Source organism: Nanorana parkeri, unplaced genomic scaffold (assembly GCF_000935625.1).
Source record: "Nanorana parkeri isolate BGI_ZX_2015 unplaced genomic scaffold, ASM93562v1 scaffold788, whole genome shotgun sequence".
Lineage (NCBI taxonomy): Eukaryota > Metazoa > Chordata > Amphibia > Anura > Dicroglossidae > Nanorana > Nanorana parkeri.
In genome coordinates, this window is record NW_017307056.1 from 484042 (window position 1) to 498303 (window position 14262).

A 14262-nucleotide genomic window follows, 5' to 3' on the forward strand; every position below is an offset into this window, starting at 1 on the left:
GGAATAGGGGAGAGCGGCAGTGAGTGGAATAGGGGAGAGCGGCAGTGAGTGAGCTGCCGGATCTTCGGCTCACCTGATCCAGATGCTGGATCAGTTGAGTCGAACTCCTTCTGCACTTCGACTCAGCCAAACATGCAGAGCATGTTCAGCTGACCGAAGGCAGCCAATGTACGGCTGATTTTAGCCGAGGTATGACTGAAATCAGCCGTACTGAGCTGAAGTAAATAGATGAACATCGTTTGGCTCTGTTCACTTCGGCTCAGTAATTCACTCGGCTGCCCTCGGCAGCTTTGTGAATAACCCCCTTAGGGGGTTATTCACAAAGGAGCTAAAGGATTCAACCGTAGCTTCTTTGGCTCTTTTTGGCCGCCGGAGCCCTTTGGTTCCATCAAACCGAAGGGCTGCTTTACAGGCTTTTCACAATATAGCCGCATATATTACATGAGATTCTTTTTATATTTCACTAACTACTAATTATTTTATCCTTCTTTTTCTGCTGTAAGAGGCTAATAGAATAAGCAGATCAGATGTGCTGTTGGATTGCTTTAAAGTTGGCACTGGACAATGGCATGCATTGTAACTATTATTTATATTCCTAAACACATGTATACATTAAATAATGAAATGTTATCTGGAATGGATATTAGCTGACTTAAGTGTTGCCTTGATTGTGATAGGTAGAATCTCTTCTTATATTGTTTTCTGATATAACTTAGTTCCCTGTACCTTTTCCCTTGGCCCCCAGCAGATGGTAGAAGGAAAAAACACAGGAAAGCTGCCTACTGATAAGATATGGTGACAAAGGACGTGGTGACAAGTAACAGAGAGAGACAAATGAAGAGTGCCATGTTCTGCCATTCTGGACCGGAAAAAGGAATGTCATATTTCATACAGCAGCCACAGCAAGGCTGGGAGCCGGCCCTATTCTAAAGGAGGAAAGGGACATGGACACTGCGTCATTTGAGCACACTCAGCCAAAATGGAAAGATGTGCATTTAATCTGCCACGAAAGTTGTGACTCCAGGGAGCCTGCGCTCTTTGCCGCTTAAGACGGGTGAAAACATGCACAACAGGATAAGGGATTTCAATAACTGAATAAAGGTTGCAGCATCAAGGGATAATGGTATATTTATAGACAAAAATGTGTCATTTATAGTCTGTATTTATAGCTTCATTTCAGCTATTTAATGTTAAGTTAGCAATACACGTATAGATTTTCTCTCATCACCCAGAATGCTGAACCAGAGACTTGATTCACAATCCCAGCTAAAAAGCATAAATGAAGTCGTCTCAAGTGACAGCTATTGTATATAGCCAGCTGTGACACCCAGAGCTGCCTCAATACACAAACACCAACTACACTGTTGTTCAATTTTCCACTCGGACTCAGTGGACTGTTGTCTAGCTGGGTGGTGCCAAAATGGCCACCCATGGCTTTGAAGCATGTATGGCTAGCTTAAAGCCCATTTCCACTTTTGTAAGTGATTACACTGGAAACTCAATCTGACACTGGCGTCAGATTGTAAAGCAGCTGACCCCCTCCATGTGCGTCATTGCAACAAGATCACGGCACACCAGCTCTGCCTTTCCAGGTCACAATACACTGTCCAGGGGGGGTTGCCACTATAAATACTAATGAATGGGGAGAGAGCTCAGAGAGAGAGAGAGAGAGAGTGTTAATTTACAAAGACTGCTTGCAGAGCACAGAGATGGCCATTTCTAAATGAGCCATGAAGAGGACAGCTAACACAAAAAGCAAGTTTATGTGTTCATATACAGCAACTGCATATGCCTGCTTCATATACTCGGTGTACATTGCGGGTTTTTTTTAAATACCTTCACAAAGGTGGAAATGGGCTTTAAATTGTGTAATCCCAATATATCACTGCTAATGGCAAGATCTGTTTCAGCAGAAATGTTACAATTCAAAATGAAACATGCCCATAACCCAATGCCCAATACCAAGGAATCCAGTATTTTTTAAATATAATCTTTTTAAAAGTAATGTCATAGGCAGGTGCTAGAGAGGGATTTACTATGTATTTACTATGGGCAAATTTTCCCTCAGCTTAGAGACTATGGTGAAAATTCACAATGCAAAAAATACCCAATAATAAGCAGGGAAAATAAAAAGACTGTATTTTTGCTAGCATATGATTGGAGGATGGAATTCATCAGAGCTTCAACTGATTCACTATGTTTAGTGAAAATTCCCTTGCAAAGTGCAAATTCCCCACAAAGTACACAGCCTATTGGACTTTAGTAAATCAACACCCATGATATTTAACCCTTCTATCATATATACTTCTGTCCAACTACTTTTTTTTTCTTTTTTGTCAGATTCTAAATAAAGCTGACTGGTCACTAACAAGGAAATCCCATTTTGCAGTTTTCTTTTGTTGTTTATTGGATAATCCTAGCAGAAGTTAAATGGTTGGACCTGCAATGTTAGCCCTTTAACAGTAAATTTGTACTGGAGCGAATTCCTTCTGTGAATGGAGTACCTAAAGAAGATATTTCCTGTCTCATGTGCCGCATTCTATTTTTGGGGCACGTACTGCCTTTGAACTAGCATGCATCACATGAGTGGTTCTTCTATTCGAGAATAGTCACAAAGCTATTTTGCTTCAGGACAGAGTCCTTTTAAAATATGTTTACTATGTGTATTCTAGAAAGTTTTACTTTTCTTCACTTTTGTCATGGCATGACAGTTCCCTACACCAGCTGTTTTTTTTTAGATTTTGTAAAAGGTTACTCATTTGTTGGATGTTATTGCTATTAGTTTTTGTTGACCCTTTACTTTTTTCAAAACATTCCAAGCTTTTGGAACTCCAATATTAATTTTACATTCATAACTCATGTATCTAGTTTTTACATTTTGGATAAAATAGCATTACGTTTGGAATCCTTGTCAGGTTTTAATTGTTGTCTGTTTTGGCACCAGGGAGATCCTATTTCTGTTTGTCTTGGTGGTCATATGTCACTGGGACTGAAAGGTAGGGAAAATCTACAATTTTGAGTTTTCACCAGAACAGGAACCTTCCATATGGGGCACTTGTTCTGGTGACAGTTACTAAGTGATGCCCTCTTCCTTCACTTTGGAGAACATTCTTACCACTTCCTTTTGTGTGTACAGAACAGAAAGTAAAGTGACAGTGATTTTAACTATTCACTACTGTACTTTAAGTTTCAAGGCTGAGAACAAACTGGCTTATTTATTCTTTTGATGAAACCATGCAGGCAATTTAAGTGGTAGATTGTATCCATAACAATTTTCAGATCTCTATTTTCAAAGACATAAACATACCTGGTACCAATGAGAAGATAGACTTCCCATTACAATATATCCAGTGCATTGTGGTGTGTTAATGCCAATGCATTAACATGCAAAGAAAGGAATTAGTTAAAAATGGTACAGACACAAATATGGAGCTGCTATGCATGACAACCAATCAGCTTCTATCTTTTCATTTTCAAAGCTTAACTAAACTAGCTGAAAAGAGAAGCTGATTGGTTACTATGGGCAACTGCTCCAGTTTTGATAAATTCCTCCCTTTTTTTCAAAGCAGCCTATTCATGCATCATTTTTCCTTATGCATCACACTACAATGTTCAGTAGTGAGTTGTGGTGTGCTGCAACATAGGTGCATCCCTTTAGTGCATTGGGGTTCCATTTAAAATAAATGGCACTTCAGGGCATTTGAACTACGTGGGGATAAAAAGAGTGGCACAGGTTTTTCTGCCTCTATTAAACTGAGAAAAAGGAGCAGATGATGCTTTAATTAACACATGGGCCACCAGCCCATTTGTTAATTAAGAGCAATCTGCTCCATTTTCTATACTGTGCCTGCTCCAGACATGACATAGAGAGCAGGAGAGATGGAGCTACTTACTCCGTTTCCCCCTGCCCGCTATCTCCCCTACTGCTCAGTTAAATGTGAGAGGCAGAAGGAAACCTGTAAACCCTGCATTTGCTGTGGTTAACAGCCAGGTGTAAAGGCATGGAATAAGATATTTTTCTGCTTATATGCAGATTCTGCCCATGTAGTGTTTTTACTGCATCATGGGCAGAAAATGGCATGTGAGCATTGCTGCACCTCTTTCTCTCGTACTCTCTTCCTCACCCACTTTCTCAGACATAGTTGCAAGATTCATCAGAAGTGATAAGGAAATTAACCTAAAGTGACTGCTCTTCTTTTTTTCACCGTTATGTTTTTATTTGCATGATATTTGACCAGTGGCGTAACAACCGGGGGGCGGGGGGGTCACTTGCCCCGGGCGCAGGACTGAGGGGGGGCGCCGTCACGACCCCTGCTAAACGAAGCCATGGCTCCCTCTCTCTGACACGATCACCCGACTGTCATCGGGCGGCCGCTCGCTCCTCGGAGGCCACTGCGAGCGGCCCTCAGCTGCCTGATCAAGCCAGCTAGTCCGGATCGCATAGCGGCGATCCGGGCAGGCTGATTGCATATATATTTAACTTTACATTATAAAAAAACAGAAGCTTAGGACTTTACAAATACTGGGCTATACAAATTCTTAATCACAGAATAAACTAGGTAACCTCACTTTATAGTAACTAAACTGATTTGTAACAGTAAGGATGTGCGTGCATCTTCATCTGCAAATCATATGCACACACTAGTCATTCACGCACCTTTTTCAATATAGATTATCTTTGTCCTTTTCAGAGACCTAAGCAAATTATGTATCATTATTTCTCGTGTCCACTGTTCCTCTCTCCTTGTATCTCCCTCTGTCTGATGTCTATGGCGTGCACTCCCACCCTCCCCTCATCTCCGCTTTTCCTTCTGTTTTCACATCTCTTTCTATTTCCTTCTCTGTCTCTTTGTTGTCAAATCGCCACCTTATCACCAAGCCTGCCCTTGTCTTCCCTGCTTTGTGTACGTGCTATTATTAACAGTGCCATGTTATGTTCCTCTCACTGGCTTCTCTGCCCATATGACAATGAGCGGCCAAGAGTCCCACACTTAATGTTTTTACTATCTCTAATACATAGCACTACATTGCTGAAAACGTTAAAGAAATTTAAAGAAAAGTGTTGACACAAAATATATTATGCATTAACCATCTTATGTCCGGGGTAAATACAACCTTGGTGAGCAGAATACATTTAGCAGTTTTGGTATGTGTTAATTTACTGGAGAATAGCTCAAATGTATTTATTACAGGTATTTATATAGGGCTAACAATTTACATAGCTCTTTATATACTGTATATTTATATCAATCCCTCCCCTCAATGAGCTTACAATGCTTTGCACCCAGAAGAAACTCACACAAGCACAGGCAGAATATGCAAATTCCATGCAGGTAGTTTCCTGGTTGGCATTTGAACCCAATGCTGCACGGAAGGAGCGCTAACCACTTATCCACTGTGCTGTTCACACTAATCCATTGTGCTTTTCACACAGTGGCTTAACCAAATTCACCTAATATTGCCCAATGCCCATATTGAATTGTTAGCAATTGCTACACATGCAGTTGCATGCTGAAGTGATCAATCAAGTTTGGAGTGTTGTGCTATCATTAGTGATTAACCACTACTACATTACTAATCTATAATCTACACTCCATTACTTTCTATGCATAGCAAAGGTTCCCTAATCCTTAGTTAATCAATTATGGGGTGATCATGGGTAACAAAAGGGGTGAAAAAATCACCCTTTTGCACACACCCTAAAATTGTTAAACGGCACATTGTTTTCCTTGCAAGTCATTTAAAGTGACACTAAGGGGTCTATTCACGGAGCTGCCGAGGGCAGCCGAGTGAATGACCGATCTGAAGTGAAGTGAGCCGAACACTGTTCGGCTATTCACTTCAGGCTGGTACGGCTAATTTCAGCCGTACATCGGCTGAAATCAGCCGTACATTGGCTTGCAAAGTTAAATCTAAGTTAAATCTTAAACATGCATTCAAGTACCTTAAAGCTGGCCATAGACTATGCGAATATTGCATTCAATTTGTACAGTGGGTTCAGCTGTTGGCACCCTTTTGGACATCATCCCTCAATCAGCTGATTAAGGGATCCGGTCAGAAAATCCGGTCAGTGGCTGCTTTCAGAATACAATGAAGATAGAGGGAGATTCCCGGGTCAACCAAGCGTGAGATTGTAGTCCATAACAGAAGGTGAGGTTGGAACGGTGGCTACTTTACAACACACACAGGGATAGCTAATAGAAAAGGACACACAAACACTACCATAAGGCAATAAACAAGGAAACTAAAAGATGGAGGGACCTGCAGAAGTAAACTATAGTTACCGTGGTTACAAAACAGGCAATGGTAACCATTGTTACAGCAGTGGAGATGGTTACAGTGGTTGACAGTAGTCACAAGTTATTGTACAGGGCAAATACAGGGCAGTATACAAAGGTTAAAGCTTTATGAATTGAGTTAATGGGGTCCCTCCTAACATAAGTATACTTATTTTTTTAAAAAGTGACGATAATATAAATGGAATTCAATGAGATCTGAAAATTACAGTCACATGACTAAAATAAAGATACTTGTCCTTGCATAACAGTTCCCTTCATCTCAATATTAAACATAGCTATCCATTAGCTAACCCACTATACTTTATAAGACAAAAGGATCAACTCACAAAGCTAACATTCCAGGGTAAGCATACTTATTTTTTTTAAAAGTGACGATTAATATCAACAAATGGAGTTCAATGAGATCTGAAAATTATAGTCACATGGATAAAATAAAGATACTTGTCCTTGTGGTGAAGCTTTATGAATTGAGTTCTATTTATTTTTCATTCTCTCAGATACAAAGACAGATGCAAGGTGTTAGGCCTTATGTCTGCTTAAAGCCAAATTCCAGCTCTGCACAATACATCATTCAATGTGTTTTTATGATGCAAGCAATGTAAGTACCTGAGTTTGATTTGGTATCAAGCTCTTGCAGTCAACTGTACAGCAGAGCTCAGACTGTTGGAAGGAAAAGCAGCACACGCAACTAATTGTGCTGAACTGCAAGGAGCATGATGATAGGAGGAGAGAATGAGTGACAGAGAGATGCGCTCATCAGTCTGTTGATGCTCCTTTTACTGTCCAGTCACAGGCTGAGAGAGGAGACCTATAAGTGTTACTAAATTGCAGTATTGAAAAATCAGGCCTCCTGTCCTGCAAACATAGGGCATTGCCTTCTAGCAGAGCTATGAAAATCTAAAAAATACTACGCAGATGGGCAGAAATGCAAATGCTTCAGCAGGTTAAACAGTTTACTTATACTGTATGTTTGACATCTGTGTATTTAGCTGTTTTCCTTGACTTCAGTTCAGTTTTAAGTGTTTCATTTTGTCTGTTTGAATCTTCATGTGTACAAATTCTTTTCGACTCTCTTTCTCCATCACTTCTCCACTTATCTCCCAATCAACTAGTTCTGTCTTCTTCCATTGGCACCCGAGCTGTGTTTGATCTGATCCGAATTCTCTTGTTCTGGGTTTCTCCATCTTACTGAAAAGATACTCTGACTCCCAGTCGATGCTTCAGGGCTTAGTCAAATTGGGCTTGTTTGGAAGTCTGACTTGAGCTGCTAATTTTGATACCATCCCGTCCGCCAGTTCTTGTTTCCCATTAATTCTTATTAACTTCACCATCACACATCACCTTTGTGCTACAAGGCTTGATCTGAGCACAAACTGGGCCTGTCAGATTTACAGAAACAAGTGTTTCTGATCTGCTGTCTGCAGGAAAGCAAATGTAAAGTGTCAGATGTTTCAGATGCAGTTGTTTTAACCATTTTACCTCCGCTGCCCTATGCAGTGATAACACGTGCCTTCTACTTGCAAATGTACACTTCTAACTGTTACAATAAACAAAGTGTTTCCAAGACTTGTCTTCCCTCCAAAGTGTATGGCAACAAACAGAAAGACACACACTAGGTGCTGTTCTATTTAATCTGTTTGTAAGTGATATTACATAGTTACATAATTACATAGTATTTGAGGTTGAATAAAGACATAAGTCCATCAAGTCCAACCTATTGTGTGTATGCATTTATGTTTGAGCAGGTGTGTGCGTGTGTATTAGTCCATGTGGGATTTTGCTCATAGGCGTACCTGTACCCCTGTATGTTATGGTCTCCGAGAAACTCGTCCAAGAGTTTCTTGAATGATTCCACACTCTTAGCTGAGATCACTTCCTGAGGCAGCGAGTTCCAGACCTTCAGGCCTGGTTCACACCTGAACGTTTTGTAGCGCGTTCAACGCTCGACGAACGCTCTACAAAACGCTCAAACATCTAAATCCCATTGTATTCAATGGGTTTGGTTCACACCTTGCCGTTTTTCCGCCCGTCCGAACGCGATCCAAAGCGGCCTATGCCGAAAGAAGTACATGTACTTCTTTGGGGCGTTTTGGTCTCGCGTTTCCATTGGGATACAGCCAAGTAGCCCTCGGAAACGGGTGTTTGTCGCGCGTTTTTTAACTGCGAATCGTGGTAAAAACGTGCGATGCGAAACGCGCGACAAACGCGCATATTCAATACGCCTAGGTGTGAACCCAGCCTAACCGCTCTGACTGTGAAGAACCCTTTGCGCCCTGTGTGTTGAAATTTTTTTCCCACCAATTTTTGGTTGTGCCCTCTGGTCTTTGTTACGGAGCTAACCGTAAACAGTTTGTTAATAATGTTGCTGTCACCCTTGAATAGTTTATACTAATCCTAACCTCCAAAGAGAACATGTTTAATTTTAACAACCTTGCTTCATAGTTCAGTATATTTGGTGTATGATACGAATGATAGGAGACAGCTCAACTTTTCAGACCAAATATGTTGCCAGATTGGAAAAATAATCCCTGGGCCCAATGTCTCCTACTAACCACTTTGTCATAGTAATTTACAGTATGAAAACTGAGTATACACCAGTATGCTGGTGCATATGTTTTGTTTATATGAGGTCTAATTCCACTGCTGTATGACCTTGTATGTTCACAGCAAACTGACAAACAGGGTTATGACTAGGGCTATATTTACTATAAGGACCCAGTGTCTATGGCAAGAGAACTTTAAGGGAAAACATTTTTTTAGAGCAGTCAGAAATTTCTTTATAGTTCAGAAAACATAAATCTATCATTTCTTTCTCTCATTTAGTTGTCCATACAGTTGAAAAAACAGTTCTCCTGTGTTAAAGTCAGAAATCTCACCTAGTTTACCATGTAAGTGCTAAGTCTACTTCAGCCACATTCCAAAGATTTGTTGTATGTACGGTAACTTATGTACTCATTTCTGCTTATCACCTATCACCAATTGCCTATCATCAATCGATTCAAGTTTCCCAGACTCCTTTTTGTTCAGTTTTTCTGTGACAAATAGGTGAGAGGTGTTTCCAGATTACCTAAAAAAGTGGGCATGTGCTCTACAATTATGTCTCATAGATGCCAACATTTGAAAATAATTGGGAGAAAAATATGTGGCACTGGAGAAACAGAAGTGTGGCAAAAAGTGGGTGTGGTGGAAAAAGTGAGTGTGGCTTCAATGTTATTGGTTTGTAGTGTCACATCTTTACCTCTAGTGCTGCTACGTTTTAGGCAGTATAGGGTCTCTTGGTATACTGAAGAGAAAGTGAGAGTAAAAAAGTCCCATTGTTTGGATCAATAGGAGTAAAGTGAGTCCTAAATCCCATGGGACAGAGGCTGTGGAACTATGGTGGCTGCATGAATTAGGGAGAACTGTGGCACTGTGGCACAGACCTCAAATTCCCATGCAGCCACAAAAGCAAACACATAAATTGACACATACATGGACACACACACATATGGAAACACACAGACTCAAACACACACACACTCTTTTCAAAGAGGTGCTAGGCTATAAAAAATAGTTTTTAGTTGAAAGACTTACTACAACTGAATGTGCCATCCAGTACTTAGGCTAGGAAAGCAATGGCAGATAGACAAGGATGCAATCCAGAAAGCCAGAGCAGCATTGGGTGTACTTCTGCCTTAAAAAAAACTAAGGATCAGGATCAGAGTCAGACATGTGCTTTCGTTAAAATCAACATAACACTCAAAAAGTAATCTTAGCTAAGGCTGTAAACGAAAAATGTTTACTAATATATATATTATTGGAGCAGCATCTGGGTAAGCTAAGGACACCCATAAAGCTAAATGATCAGCAGGTAGGCTTAGGACACCCACTAAATGATCAGCCTGATAACAGCAAGAAATGCATCCTATTTTGCACATCTGCAACACACATGCAAAGGGGAGGGTGGCGTGGCTGAGCAGGGGCGGCCTGAGGAAGCCTAAACACATCACATCTAGGTCCTGTCTTCTGTAAAGCAAGCTGCTGGCAATAGCACAAGGATTCCCTGTCAGCATACAGTAGAGTGCTTAGTGTCTTGGATCTTGCAGGACAGCCCACAAAACAAGGACCTTGCAAGACAGTGTCCGAAATCCCTAAACTGTCCTGCACTTGACAGCTATGATGCCTACAAGAAATAAATTAAAGTGGGTTATGATCTCTGTATACACTGAAAGGCTTCATTTTCAGTTTTTACTAATTTGTGGAAAAGGGAGCAGTGGTGTTCAGCTCTGGTTCTCAGTGCCCTCCAGCAATGCAGTTATTCAATTACCCAGGTTACTGATTAATGCAGATGTGCAGAAAACATGTTCTGATTATTGTACCTTAAAGACTGAAGTTGAGTACTTCTAGCTTAATAGGTAAGTGTTATATAAAGTTAAATGGCTATGTTCTTCTAGGCTTCAATTATATAAATCTAACCCTGAAACATATGTGGTTAAAATCAACTAAAAGAACTGCAAGAATGTAAATGTTGGAATAGTTTTAAAAATAAAAAATAGCTCTGACTGACCATGTTGCAACAGCATGTAGGGAATGTTATAGTGACCTCTCAAGTGATATTATCACACATGAAAATCATGCTTGAGTACTTTCACAGCTTGATGAAGCAGCCCTATGTCTCAGACATACAATTAGATATAGTGTTCCTCACAGAGAACGGTTTACTAGCGTTTATGCCCATAGATTGTTCAACGATGCCACGCAATTGAGCAAACTCTATGCCCATAGGCATAGGATCATTGTCCTGTGCGCCAACATTTGCCCATAGGCTACAGCAGGCACATTTTGCCACATGACAGCACAGTGTATGGTTTTTGTTTTTGTAATAGGATTTTTAGCTTGACGCATGTGCTTTATTGTTTAGAAACTTTTTTTCCCAATTGTGTATGTTTTACCGGCATCTGTCAAAATGCCATTATGCGGCAGGAGCGGACAGGACAGCCGGCGTTTTTTTAAAATGTATTATTATTTCTCTTTATTTTTTATTGTTTTATTTTTTATTTTGTCATCGTTGTGGACAACGCTGGACGCCGTGATTGACCATGGATTACGTCGGTGGATCCATTTTTTTTTTTTTTTTTTTTTAAATAAAAGACTTGTCAAAAACATGTCTTTTGTTTTTTTCCAAATAAAGGATTTTATCAAAAGTCTGGACTTTTTAAAAACTATTTTATTTAACCCTTTAGTTAATGGGTAGGGGTACAAGTACCCCTTACTTACTCACAGGGGAGGGGGGCGGCATCTGGGTGCCCCCTTAATTAAAGGGGTACCCCGATGCAAATAAGCCCCCTTGCCCGCAGACCCCCACAACCACCGGGTCAGGGCTTGTGGGGACGAGGCCCTTGTCCCCCTCGGCACGGGGACACCCTCCCAGTGCCGAGGGCATGTGGCCTGGTGTGGGAGGGAGGGGGGGCGTTCACTCGCCCCCCCTTTCCGGCCCTGCCAGGCCTATTCTCGGATCAAGGGTTTAGTATGGAATTTTAGGGGGGACCCCATGTTTTTCCCCCCATTATTGGGGGTGGGGTTCCTCCTTAAAATTCCTACCAGACCTTAAGGGCCTGTTATGACTTTAAGGGGGAACCCCACACATTTTTGTTTTGTTTTTTGGTTACATGGGGTCCCTCCTAAATATTCCTACCAGACCTTAAGGGCTTGGTATGACTTTTAGGGGGAACCCCACACACTTCTTTTTTGTTTTTTGTACATGGGGTCCCTCCTTATTGTTCCTACCAGATCTTAAGGGCCTGGTATGACTATTACGGGGAACCCTACACAGTTTTTTTTTTTAAATTGGTCCCTCCTAACATTTCTACCAGACCTAAAGGGTCTTGTTTGCAAGGGGGAACAGCACACTTTAAGAAAAAACCTGATTTCATTGTTTTTTTTAGAAATGTCAGTTTTGCTACAGCAGGTTCTATACATCCCACAAATCCGCCACTTCACAGGCAGGTTAAGGGGACCCCCCAGGCATGATATTTGAAGGAATTTTTTTTTTTTTACCCTTTAGTTAATGTTAAAATCACTGCTCCTTTAAAAACGGTTTTTGTTTTTTTGGCATTGATTCCTGTCCCCCAGGGCAGTACCCAGACCCCCATACACCTTTTATGGCCAATAACCTGCATATAAGCCCTCTTAAAGGGGACATTCATTTTCGAACGTTCGACCCCCATTGATTTGCATTGAGTTCGAGTTCGTATTCAAACTTTTCGGCCGTTCGAATGTTCGAATACGAACCGAACACGGGGATGTTCGGCTCATCACTACTCTGCACATAACATCCAGCTTTTTAATGATAAGATACACACCCAGTGCAGTGTGTAAATTACCGTTCTACATGGAGTGTAGCTTTAAACCTGTGTGTGAATGTAATCGTACATACAAATAGATGCTTGATTGCTACCTATAAGGGATATAGATATTCCTCTCCAAGAAGACCTCAGAAGAAGCGGGTTCGTGGATGTTGCTCTACTGTTTGCAGATTGAAAGTAAATTGAAGCAGTGGACAGACTGCTCCTTGAACATGCCTTGTCTGCAGGTGATAAATATGCAGGATTTTAGGTGCACTGTTCACAAAGAGATCCAGAAATGTTATTCTTTTATGCATTGGTACAAGTGTGTGGAAATGCAAAATAAATAAATTAGCCCTCAAAAAACTAAAGGACAGCATGGAAAAAAAGTAAAAAACATTTCCCAGCAGCATCTTATTTTTTCCAAAATATAATTATTTTGCATTTTATTGGGAATGTCAAGCTAGTATTATGGATACAGTACTTGGAATGGTAGTTGCTGAATGGTTGTGGAATGGTTTCATGTTTACATCTGGTTTTACACAGTATACTACATATGCTTTTGTGGTTTATGTGGCGCAACAAGTGTTTGCTCTTTTATTTGCTGAATAAGTGCAATTGTTAATTTATTTATTTTTGATCATTCAGTAGAAAAGTTATGCAGCTGCTCTCTTTCTATATAGACATAATCCCCAGCAAAACAGCACGATGGTATAGGGTTGCAATGTTTGTAATTTTGTAATGCAGGCTTTGTATACTTCTATAGTATCTCTCACTTTTTTAGTGTTACACCACTCGAGCTAAACTATTCCTTATCTTCGACCCACTTTTTACAGTTGGAGTTAAAAGAGAACAAAGAAAAAAATCCAGGGGAAATAGATTTTAACAGTTTTTTAAACCATGTACATTTAAAACAGAGGTTGTAAATGAATAAAATACGGTTTCTCCTTTCAGTTTAATTATTTAACACCCTTAGATGAACATACTCCGTGTCAGTAAGGGAATTCTGCCCGAATTGTGTCTCCTTGCTAAGTGGGCAGATTGATTATTCAGCACCCACTGCTCTTTTAGGGAAAGGCGCCTTGGGATGCCCAAAGTCACAATGCATTAAAGGCGATTGCTGGCCCTTTGGGGGTGCTATGTCTGCAAGCATCCCAATTGCATCCTCTCTGACTGCTGCCTTTATCTAGTGCAGTGCTGAGTCTCCTAATTAATGCCACGTGTGGCAGTGTGCTGTCAATCCAAATCAATGTTTAGAGAGCTATTAAAAAGCTGGATTTGTAAATCTGCGAGGCTCCTCTATTAGAAGAAAAGTGCCGTCAACTCACCCCTAAGTTTTAACAAAATACAAACATCGTAGGTCACTGGGGTTTAGGAGACAGTTTGTCATGTATGTATCTTTTTTCCGCTCTGCATGTTTGCCCTGTGCTGCACAGTCCTAATGTACCTACTAACACCTCATATCAAAGCTTGATTTTCCATGGGTTACTAATAGTGAGTAAGAAAACCGCACTGCAGATTCATAATGTGGTATTCGAAAAAGTAAAAGATAGGAATGAGCAAGATCAAAATTTGCTTGGTTAGACTTCGACAAATCCAGTGGAAAATGCCAGGACCCCGGACATAGCACCTGAACCCCA